Here is a 13,013-nt window from a genome sequence, read left to right on the forward strand (position 1 = left end):
CTGCTACTCAACTGACATCCCTACGAGAGAGAGGCTCTACCTTGGTAAACAACAACAACGACCACCACAACAACCACCACCATAACGATGAGAATTTCTCACCTCGGATTTCAGTGCAAGCGCGCACGCGGCAGCTTCCTGTTGCCTCGCGACAGCAGGAAGTAGTATGACGTCACTTCCCTCCCACGAGCGGCTCTCTAAGTGAATAAATTATGTTAATGAGACCAGACCATACGTCGAGGGATGGGGGCGTTGGCGCTGAACCCGTCGCAATAAATTCGCGACGGCTTTAACGGATACATTATGTTAATGAGCCGCCAGTCACTGGGCGTAGCTTTGCCCAAATAAGGATTGCCACTGGACCGATATCGGCAGTGACCCAGGCGGAGGTGACGTCACGCTCAAGAGCTCGGTGGACGGGGGAGGGGTGAATACCTTGGTGACATGACGTCACTAGCAAGTTACACCTCCCCCTTGCGTTTCACGCCGATGAGGTATGGCAGAGTGGTGACGTCACAGAGTTGGAGTTTAAGTTGATTTAGATTCATTTTCTACTGCTCCCTCCCTTGGGTGTGTGAGCTCAGCAACAACAACGTGGACATTATTGTGTATACACTGTGTGTGTACACTGTGTGTGTGTACACTGTGTGTCACTGTTTGTGTGTACACTGTGTGTACACTGTGTGTGTGTACACTGTGTATACTGTGTGTGTGTACACAGTGTGTGTCCGCATTGAACCGAACCCCCGGCAAGGCCATCTACTTAATGACGAGAGAAAATTCACACGAAATGTCCTTTGCAATGAAGTCTTCCAGATGTAAATTGATACAAGCTTTTATTGAAGAAATAAAATCATCTAACTCAAAACACAACACAATTCAAAGATGTTTCATTCTAAAACTTCAAAACGGAGCATGGGGTACTTGCGTGAATGCGTCCTTCGTGTGCAAATGTTGTGACTTTCCTGGCCTGAAGGCCGTCAACGTGTTGGACCTTTATTGGTGCACAGCGTCTCAACAACAGCAGTGGGGTTTGCTTCAACCGATGGTTACGAACATCCAGACGTGAATCAGCAAGGACCATATCTAGTCCCAGTTAGACAAAATCAACGTCAACACGTAAGACAAAACTACAATTTGTGTTGTAGAGAATGTACCTCCTCCTATACGTGTAACCTTCAAGTGGTATGCCTTGTAACTGATGAATGATCCAAGCGTGCTCCCTATTTCAAGGAAAATGAGTTGCTCCAGAGGCAAACGCTTCGTGAAACACAAAAGTACCCTTTGACCTGTATCACAAGAACAACGGGTCTCACCTGACTTCCCTGTACAGGTTACTTCCAAAACACACACACACACTTTGTCCTAACATCACTTATTCAATGTGTGACCTCAGACAAAATGATACATGTACGCGCACAGACAAGTATTCATTATAAATCATTGACGGGCATATTAACAACATTGAATTACTGCAGCGAAATTGACTGCATCACGTTACATCGTATTAACAAGAAGCTATTTTACAAATATGCACCGTCTGCTTAACAGTGTATGTACAACAAACTATTGTTGCGTCATTCAAAACGAGTAGGCCGTTGCATGCTGGCGTCTGGGTCAAAATGTAGCAAATTCTAAACATTACGCTACAAATAATAGATCACGGCGTTTCGAATGGCAACACAAGCAATCATCATCAGGTGGGACAAGCACAGCAGCAATAAGAAACTGCTGGAGTAGGCGCCTACTACTTCAGCAGTTTCTCTTGCTGTGGTTGTCCCACCTGATGACGATTGCTTGTGTTGTGATCTAAACGCCGTCATCTGTTATGTTTCTACCCACGTGGTGACTTTACCGAAATAACTCAAGAGTGTGGATTCCTGCAGTCACGAAAGCTATGAATCAAGATTACCTACAAACTACACAACTGAAATTACGCATCAATCATCGCCCCCTGACAGGCTCTTGTCCACATGCAGGCTGGTGTAGGACCACCACCTTGTGCCACACAGGTGCAGCTGCTACTTGGGGATGCTCTTCGAGTGCTTCAGACGAGATACAAAACTCCGAGTTGCTGAGGCGGTTAAGCAAGCACCGTGTAACTGCAATTATTATAACATAGTGAATGCTTGGGGGCTTATTGTCTCTCGCTCCTGGTTAGAGATCTACCCAACCCACGGGCCCACAAAGACTGGCCGCTCTTACTCTGCAGGTTGAACCTAGGAACTGAGTGTCCAACTTCACGTTCTTGTCATTAAAGGCCTGTGACAAAGGTGCATCTATTGTAGCGACATCGTCTCTGGCTTACACATCTACCGGGTCTCCACTTGACTTTGTATTGTCTAGGAAGTCCACCCACACCTCCACTTCCACAAACTGCTGGGAGTTGCCTCGCTCTGCCTCAGTCAGAATTCTCCTCCTGCTTTACGATGTGAAGGTCCCATTTTGGAGTTGAATCTTCATCTTCACATTTTACCTTCACTTCTTCGCTCATCACTTCTTCCCTCTTCACCATCACTTCTTCACATTTCACCTTCACCTCTTCATATTTCACCTCGATACCTTTAAAAGTGTCCAAGCTGGGATATTCGTCCGGTTCGTGATTCACGAGGGATGGGTTCATTGCGGCACTTTGACTTTCACAAGCTGATTTCAGACTCCACTCCTTGTGGATCTTCTGATGCTTCTGTGTTCTCTGGTGTACTTGAAGATTTGATGAACGTGCAAATGCCTTCCCACACACACTGCACTTGAAGGGTTTCTCTTCTGTATGTGTTCTCTGGTGTTTTAAAAGCAGATGAATCTGAAACTGTCTTCCCACACACACTGCACTTGAAGGGTTTCTCTTCTGTGTGTGTTCTCTGGTGTTTTTTAAGAGCAGATGACCGTGAAAATGCCTTCCCACAAACACTGCACTTGAAGGGTTTCTCTCCCGTGTGTGTTCTCTGGTGTAATACGAGATTATATGACTGTGTAAACGCCATCCCGCACATCGTGCACCTGAAGGGTTTCTCTCCCGTGTGTGTTCTCTGGTGTTTTACAAGATCAGATGACTGTGCAAATGCCTTCACGCACACACTGCACTTGAAGGGTTTCTCTCCTGTGTGTGTTCTCTGGTGTTTTTTAAGAGCAAATGACCGTGTAACCGCCATCCCGCACACACTGCACTTGAAGGGTTTCTCTCCCGTGTGTATTCTCTGGTGTTTTCTAAGAGTAGATAAATCTGAAAATGCCTTCCCACAAACACTGCACTTGAAGGGTTTCTCTCCCGTGTGTGTTCTCTGGTGGTTCTTAAAAACTGATGGCCATGCAAATGCCTTGTTACACACAGTACATTTGAAGGGTTTCTCTCCTGTGCGAGTTCTCTGGTGCCGTGTCAAATTTCCAGTCCGGTCCGTGCTGTATGCACGCTGGTCGCATTGTTGACTTGTCGTACCGAGCTGCGCTGAGTGCCTTTGCTCCATCAGACCAATTCTGCAGAAGAAGCATCAGCTGCAGACAGAAAAAAAGAATATCCACACCATCTACACGTCAGGCACAGAGGAATGCACACGTGACTTACACGTCTATACTTATTAATATATTCATGATGTAGTGAAAAAGTTTCCCAAATTCATCAGATTTGATGAATCTGCAAACGCCTTCACGCACAGAGTGCACCTGAAGGGTTTCTCTCCACGGGCTGCTATGGCACACAATGAGAGGGCAAATGTCATTAATATGCCTGGAAGTCCTCATATCTGCAAAATGAATGTTAACCCAAAACTCCGAGCACACAATTTCGGCTGTCTGACTACAAAGGAATATTTATGAAAGCTAAATTCGGCTGACATAGCAAAGGGTGTTGAAAAAAATACTATTTCTGTTGTGCAGAAATGCATTAATTAACGTTCAATTGCAACTCAGGTGTGAATTCAGGCTCATATGTCCTTGAATGCTGGGGATGAACAGTTCCGACTTCAGCTGCATGTGTGTGCTGTATTCACCTCCTGTTTCCATTCTTATAAAGAGTTCCAGCGGAAAACAAAAATAAACTATTGTTTTGATATAACCTCCGTGTTCAATAGAGTTAATAGACTTTACTGCAAACACAAACTTGACACTGTCACACACTGCCATGAGTAAACAGGTGGCGGTGTGACCAGCACCATGCCTGGCCACCTTCATCTGCTCAACATTAATTCTTCCTCACTCCACCAAGTAATGAATCGAGGATCAATCAACATAGCCGAGGCTATCCGTGTGTCTGTCTCTCTCTCCCCGTGGTGAAGGTGTTCCCCTCCACACATTCAGAGTCAACAGCGGCACGCGCTTAGCGTCTTTGACCGATAGATACATTGACACACGTATTGTTGGTTCTTTCAGTAAAGTCACGTAGATAGAAAATAAAAATAACAGATTACATTTAATAAGATAAAGACCACTTGTGTTCCGATCGAAACCTCGTGGGTTTTTTGCTTTATTTTCAATTTTTCATTTAATTTTATTGTTATTTTTATTTTATTTTCTATCTACGTGACTTTACCGAAAGAACCAAGAATATTAATTCCTGCAGTCACCAAAGTTTTAAGTCAAAACATTCACACACGTTGACAAAGCCTCACCTTGCGTTGTTGTGGGCAGGTCGCTTCTGATAACAAGAGCGGTATAGCAGCTCAAGCGGGCTTGGCCTGGTAACAAAATAAAATAAAAACTGTGTGAATATTTACAATAAAACAAAGTTACAAAGTGGCGAGCCGGGTGAAGACAAATTAAACTTAAGCGAGATTATTAAAGTGAATGCAATCAGGTGAGGGCAGGAGGCAAGGCCCCGCGTGGCTAGGCCCCGCGTTGTAAAGTTCCAACCTGGACATCGATTCCCATGCTCGCTGCTACTCAACTGACATCCCTACGAGAGAGAGCGAGGCTCTACCTTGGTAAACAACAACAACCACCACCACAACAACAACAACAACCACCACCACGACCACCACCACCACAACGATGAGAATTTCTCACCTCGGATTTCAGTGCGAGCGCGCCACGGCAGCTTCCTGTTACCTAGCGACAGCAGGAAGTAGTATGACGTCACTTCCCTCCCACGAGCGGCTCTGTAACTAAATAAATTATGTTAATGAGGCCGGCCCATATGTCGAGCGATGGGGGCGTGGGCGCTGAACCCGTCGCAATAAACTCGCGACGGCTTTAACGAACACATTATGTTAATGAGCCACCAGTCACTGGGCGTAGCTTTGCCCAAATAAGGATTGCCACTGGAACGATATCGGCAGTGACCCGAGCGGAGGTGCCGTCACGCTCAAGAGCGCGGTGGACGGGGGAGGGGTGAATACCTTGGTGACCTGACGTCACTAGGGAGGTACACCTCACCCTGGTGTTTCACCCCGATGAGGTAATGCAGAGTGGTGACGTCACAGAGTTGGAGTTTAAGTTGATTTAGATTCATTTTCCATTGCTCCCTCCCTTGGGTGTGTGAGCTCAGCAACAACGTGGACATTATTGTGTATGCAGTGTGTGTGTGTACACTGTGTGTGTCACTGTGTCGCTGTGTGTGTCACTGTGTCACTGTGTGTGTCACTGTGCCTGGCACAAGCATCGTGACGTCACCACCACTTAGTGGCGAATGGCAGTTGTTGTTGTGTCACTATGTCATTGTGTGTGTCACTGTGTCACTGTGTGTACCCTGTGTGTACACTGTGTGTGTACAGTGTGTATACACTGTGTGTAAACTGTGTGTGTACAGTGTATACACTGTGTGTGCACACTGTGTGTGTGTACACTGTGTGTCTACACTGTGTGTGTGTACATTGTATGTGTACATTGTGTGTGTACAGTGTGTGTACACTGTGTGTACACTGTGTGTGTGTACACTGTGTGTGTGTACACTGTGTGTACACTGTGTGTGTACACTATGTGTACACTGTGTGTGTGTGTACACTGTGTGTACACTGTGTGTCTACACTGTGTGTACACTGTGTGTGTGTGTACACTGTGTGTCCGCATTGAACCGAACCCCCGGCAAGGCCATCCACTTAATGACGAGAGAAAATTCACACGAAATGTCCTTTTCAATGAAGTCTTCCAGATGTAAATTGATACAAGCTTTTAATGAGGAAATAAAATAATCTAATTGAAAACACAACACAATTCAAAGATGTTTCATTTTAAAGCTTCAAAACGGAGCATGGGGTGCTTGCGTGAATGCGTCCTTCGTGTGCAAATGTTGTGACTTTCCTGGCCTGAAGGCCGTCAATGTGTTAGACCATTAAATGGTGCACAGCGTCTCAACAACAGCAGTGGGGTTTGCTTCAACCGATAGGTAACGAACATCCAGACGTCAATCAGCAAGGAGCATTTATAGTCTTAGACAAAATCTACGTCAACACGTAAGACAAAACTACAATTCGTGTTGTAGAGAATGTACCTCCTCCTATACGTGTAACTTTTAAGTGGTATGCCTTGTAACTGATGAATGATCCGAGCGTGCTCCCTATTTCAAAGACGATGAGTTGCTCCAGAGGCAGACGCTTCGTGAAACACAAAAGTACCCTTTGACCTGTATCACAAGAACAACGGGTCTCACCTGAGTTCTCTGTACAGGTTACTTCCAAACACACACACACTTTGTCCTAACATCACTTATTCAATGTGTGACCCTCAGACAAAATGTTACATGCACGCGCACAATCAGACAAGTATTCATTCTAAATTATTGACCGGCATATTAACAAAATTGAATTACTGCAGCGAAATTGACTGCATCACGTTACATCGTATTAACAATAAGTTATTTTACAAATACGCACCGTCTGCTTAACAGTGTATGTACAACGTACTATTGTTGCGTCATTCAAAACGAATAGGCCATTGCATGCTGGCGTCTGGGTCAAAATGTAGCAAATTCTAAATACGCTACAAATAATAGATGACGGCGTTTCGATGGCAACACAAGCACTCGTCATCAGGTGGGACAAGCACAGCAGCAAGAAGAAGAAACTGCTGGAGTAGGCGCCTACTACTTCAGCAGTTTCTCTTGCTGTGGTTGTCCCACCTGATGACGATTGCTTGTGTTGTGATCTAAACGCCGTGACCTGTTATGTTTCTACCCACGTGGTGACTTTACCGAAATAACTCAAGAGTTTGGATTCCTGCAGTCACGAAAGCTTCGAATCAAGATTGCCTACAAACTACATAACTGAGATGACGCATCAATCATCGCCCCCTACTGACAGGCTCTTGGTCACATGCAGGCTGGTGCAGGGCCACCACCTTGTGCCACACAGGGGCAGCTGCTACTTGGGGATGCTCTTCGAGTGTTTCAGACGAGGTACGACACAAAACTGTGAGTTGCCGAGGCGGTTAAGCAAGCACCGTGTAAATGCAATTATTATAACATAGAGAATTTCGATTTAAAGCTTTCGTGACTGCAATGATTCATCTTCTTTGGTTCTTTCGGTAAAGTCACGTAGAATGATAATAAAATAATAAATTGATAAAATAAAATAACACAATAATATTCTCACGACGTTTCGGCCACAACACAAGCGGCCTTCATCAGGTGAAGGGGGCGAGACTGTCTGGTAGGACAGCGCTGGAGTGAAAGAGCCACGTTCAGATATGGCCTTTAAGCTGTGTGAGAGGAACAAAGCGCCTTGACAAAGGAATTAGCATATCATTTAGCATTGAAATGGCTGAATGATTAACTTGTGACTGGTCACAGAAATAGCTATGTTAAAAGTTAAAGCATACACACCCGCAGAGGCACCCATTGTTAAAGGAATTAGCATAGAATTTAGCATTGAAATAGCTAAGTTAAGGCATACACATCCGCAGAGGCACCCCTTGACAATGGAATTAGCATACAATTTAGCATTGAGATAGCTGAGTGATTAGCTTGTACCTGCTGCAGAAATAGAGCTTGTACCTGCTGTAGAAATAGCTACGTTAAAGTCAGAGCATACACATTCACCGAGGCCCTTAGTACAAATCAAACAGGAGAATTTAGCATTGAAATAACTAGGCGAATCCAGCATTGAAACAACTGATTGATTAGCTAGTGACTGGTCACAGAAATGACTACACATCTGAGCTATTCACAGTACTATATAGTGAACCAATAAAAACTAAAATATAAATTACCTTCATGTTCATATTCTTAGTTTTTTCGGTAAAGTCACGTTGAAGAGAAACAACAAAATAACAAAATATATATAAAACAATAAAAAATTCTCACGACGTTTCGACCATAACTCAAACGGTCATCATCAGGTGTGTCGGTTTGCATAAATTTATTTTGAAAACGGCATATCTATTTATTTATTTATATAAAAAAATAACGTTTGCGTCACGCGCAACGATTGGCAGTTTGCCAGGACTAGTCCATCTATTTTTTTAAAAGAGGAGGGGGGAGACGAAATTTGTTTTTATGTATGCTGTCTGAAAGCCACTGTAAGCGTGAACAATCAATCAAGAACTGAAATGATTTATCAAATCTTTCCAATGATTGCTAAGATAGAATCCATCTTCTCGGTTGAAATTGTCTCTGTGCTTGTATATGTGGATAGCCTCATGAACGAATCTCTCATGGAAGCCAGATGGCTTACAAAGAACCTCCGTCTTGGAAAAGTCAATGGCATGTGAGCCTACTGAATTAGAACAATGATCTGCTACGGCCGAGGTGTTGGTCCTACCGTGTTTAAGGTCTGCTTTATGTTCACGAATGCGGTCCGAGATATGGCGTTTGGTTTCTCCAATGTAACTACTACCACAGAGGCAACTTAGTTTGTAGACACCAGGGTATTGTATGTCCGGAATCACATCTTTTACAGACGGAACCAGATCACGGATTTTATGTAATGTGTTGAAACGGACCTGGATCTTGTGTTTATTCAAGATTTTGGAGATCTTTTTTGTGATCCCAGCAATGTAGGGTAAAGTGATGGTTTTGAAAGGCTCCTCAAGAGGGTTTTTCTTCATGGTTTGAGTGATAGCTTTGCGGATTGTATAGTCGGAGTAACCATTAGCCCTAAGAGCTTGGTGTACGTGCTTGAGTTCACTGCTTATGTGTTCCTGGTCGGATATGCATTGGGCTCTATGATACAGAGTCTTGATGAGAGAATTCTTCTGTGATGGATGGTGGTGGGAATCCGGTTTCAGATAAGCATCCGTATGGGTAGCTTTCCTGTAGACAGAGTGGCTCATTGAACCATCAGGTCTCTTTTTAATTAGGACATCCAAAAAAGGTATCTTGCCATCTATTTCGACTTCCATGGTAAATCTGATGGCTGGGTGTATGGAATTGATGTGGTCGAAGAATTGGTCTAGAGCAGGCCGGCCATGTGGCCAGATGACAAAAGTGTCATCCACGTACCTCTTCCATAAGGTTGGGCGCAGAGTGGCAGTCTGGATGGCGTCAGTCTCAAATTTCTCCATGAAAATGTTAGCTATAACTGGAGAAAGGGGGGAGCCCATTGGGGTGCCCTCAGTTTGTTTGTAGAAAGTTCCATTCCAAGTGAAGTATGTATTGGTTAAACAGTGTCTCACCAGGGGGGGTACCTCAGTGTTTAGTCCTTGATGAACCAAGTCTTCAATGATTGCAATGGTGTCAGGTACAGGAACCTTGGTGAATAAGGAAACTACATCAAAACTGACAAGCAGGTCGTCTGGGGACAGGGAAATACCCTTGATTGTTGATACCAGGTGAGTAGAATTTTGTACCGCAGAGGTAGTTTTTCCAGTGAAAGGACGCAGGATTTCAGACAAAAAACGAGCTAGTTTGTAGGTGGGGGAGCTGATAGTAGAGACTATGGGACGAAGAGGTGTATCAACTTTATGTATTTTTGGTAAGCCGTATAATCTTGGTGGCCTGGCAGCAGAAGGTTTCAACGAAAACTGTTTAGATTGATCAATTAATGCGGTTGAATCAGAAATTATTTTGTTGGTTTGTGTGACGAGGCTGTTGGTGGGATCTCTTTTTATTTTTGTATAACTACCATCGTCGAGTAATTCTTTAATTTTGTTGTTGTATTCTATTTTATCCATGATAACAGTAGCGTTGCCTTTGTCAGCTGAGAGAACTACAATATCATTCCTCTTTTTTAATTTATATGATACAAAACGCTCATCTTTGCTGAGGTTGCTAGCTGGCATCTTAGCGTTTTTGAGGGTTGCAGCGATTTCAGATCTTGCTACGTCTGCAGCGATGTGACCCAGGCCCCTGAGAGCAACGTCTACTTGGGCAATTATATCATTAACTGGTATGTGTTTAGGTGTGACTGCAAAGTTTAGACCTTTAGCTAAAACGGATTTCAGACCATCGGAAATAGAACTGTTACTGCGATTAATTACGACTTTATTAACGTCTAACTTTTTGGTGTATGGGTCCGGTCTTTTGTTGAAGAGGAGGTTAAATTTGGAAATCAGGTTTTCCTTACATTTGGTCGACATAGTAGCAGCTGAAGAGGCAGTCATATTGTCTACATGTTCCCAATCCGATGTGGACATTATTGCCGTCAATGATAAGTGTGATTTGTAGAGTGTCTTGTCTAACTGATCTAGTTCTGTGCGTATAAGTCTGATTTTTTCTGAGATAAGAGCTAAGCTAGTTTTGAAAAGAATTCGTTTCGCATTAGAAGAAGTTACAGTAGCAGAGGTGAGTGTAAATGCGATTGGTATTACCCCAGAGTCGCGGCATCTCTTCAGGAAGGTGAGAGACTCGATCAGCTGAGCTTTCTTATCCCGGAGTTTGTTGAACGATCTTAAAGTTATGTGAAAACCCTCCCCGTAGAGGCGATTAAATTTTGATTTAAAGCTTTCGTGACTGCAGTAATTCATATTCTTAGTTTTTTCGGTAAAGTCACGTTGAAGAGAAACAACAAAATAACAAAATATATATAAAACAATAAAAAATTCTCACGACGTTTCGACCATAACTCAAACGGTCATCATCAGGTGTGTCGGTTTGCATAAATTTATTTTGAAAACGGCATATCTATTTATTTATTTATATTAAAAAATAACGTTTGCGTCACGCGCAACGATTGGCAGTTTGCCAGGACTAGTCCATCTATTTTTGAAAAGAGACTTATACGCACAGAACTAGATCAGTTAGACAAGACACTCTACAAATCACACTTATCATTGACGGCAATAATGTCCACATCGGATTGGGAACATGTAGACAATATGACTGCCTCTTCAGCTGCTACTATGTCGACCAAATGTAAGGAAAACCTGATTTCCAAATTTAACCTCCTCTTCAACAAAAGACCGGACCCATACACCAAAAAGTTAGACGTTAATAAAGTCGTAATTAATCGCAGTAACAGTTCTATTTCCGATGGTCTGAAATCCGTTTTAGCTAAAGGTCTAAACTTTGCAGTCACACCTAAACACATACCAGTTAATGATATAATTGCCCAAGTAGACGTTGCTCTCAGGGGCCTGGGTCACATCGCTGCAGACGTAGCAAGATCTGAAATCGCTGCAACCCTCAAAAACGCTAAGATGCCAGCTAGCAACCTCAGCAAAGATGAGCGTTTTGAATCATATAAATTAAAAAAGAGGAATGATATTGTAGTTCTCTCAGCTGACAAAGGCAACGCTACTGTTATCATGGATAAAATAGAATACAACAACAAAATTAAAGAATTACTCGACGATGGTAGTTATACAAAAATAAAAAGAGATCCCACCAACAGCCTCGTCACACAAACCAACAAAATAATTTCTGATTCAACCGCATTAATTGATCAATCTAAACAGTTTTCGTTGAAACCTTCTGCTGCCAGGCCACCAAGATTATACGGCTTACCAAAAATACATAAAGTTGATACACCTCTTCGTCCCATAGTCTCTACTATCAGCTCCCCCACCTACAAACTAGCTCGTTTTTTGTCTGAAATCCTGCGTCCTTTCACTGGAAAAACTACCTCTGCGGTACAAAATTCTACTCACCTGGTATCAACAATCAAGGGTATTTCCCTGTCCCCAGACGACCTGCTTGTCAGTTTTGATGTAGTTTCCTTATTCACCAAGGTTCCTGTACCTGACACCATTGCAATCATTGAAGACTTGGTTCATCAAGGACTAAACACTGAGGTACCCCCCCTGGTGAGACACTGTTTAACCAATACATACTTCACTTGGAATGGAACTTTCTACAAACAAACTGAGGGCACCCCAATGGGCTCCCCCCTTTCTCCAGTTATAGCTAACATTTTCATGGAGAAATTTGAGACTGACGCCATCCAGACTGCCACTCTGCGCCCAACCTTATGGAAGAGGTACGTGGATGACACTTTTGTCATCTGGCCACATGGCCGGCCTGCTCTAGACCAATTCTTCGACCACATCAATTCCATACACCCAGCCATCAGATTTACCATGGAAGTCGAAATAGATGGCAAGATACCTTTTTTGGATGTCCTAATTAAAAAGAGACCTGATGGTTCAATGAGCCACTCTGTCTACAGGAAAGCTACCCATACGGATGCTTATCTGAAACCGGATTCCCACCACCATCCATCACAGAAGAATTCTCTCATCAAGACTCTGTATCATAGAGCCCAATGCATATCCGACCAGGAACACATAAGCAGTGAACTCAAGCACGTACACCAAGCTCTTAGGGCTAATGGTTACTCCGACTATACAATCCGCAAAGCTATCACTCAAACCATGAAGAAAAACCCTCTTGAGGAGCCTTTCAAAACCATCACTTTACCCTACATTGCTGGGATCACAAAAAAGATCTCCAAAATCTTGAATAAACACAAGATCCAGGTCCGTTTCAACACATTACATAAAATCCGTGATCTGGTTCCGTCTGTAAAAGATGTGATTCCGGACATACAATACCCTGGTGTCTACAAACTAAGTTGCCTCTGTGGTAGTAGTTACATTGGAGAAACCAAACGCCATATCTCGGACCGCATTCGTGAACATAAAGCAGACCTTAAACACGGTAGGACCAACACCTCGGCCGTAGCAGATCATTGTTCTAATTCAGTAGGCTC

The 13,013-nt window shown here is 43.4% G+C and overlaps 1 pseudogene; it reads left to right on the forward strand.

The window, feature by feature from the left end:
- The first annotated feature begins 5,384 nt into the window (after window positions 1-5,384).
- LOC142915635 (uncharacterized) overlaps window positions 5,385-13,013 on the forward strand; it is a 139,867-nt pseudogene continuing 132,238 nt past the window's right edge.

This window comes from Petromyzon marinus, unplaced genomic scaffold (genome assembly GCF_048934315.1).
Source record: "Petromyzon marinus isolate PM22_M1 ecotype Great Lakes invasive population unplaced genomic scaffold, UKy_Petmar_22M1.pri1.0 PM_G_Scaffold_33, whole genome shotgun sequence".
Lineage (NCBI taxonomy): Eukaryota > Metazoa > Chordata > Hyperoartia > Petromyzontiformes > Petromyzontidae > Petromyzon > Petromyzon marinus.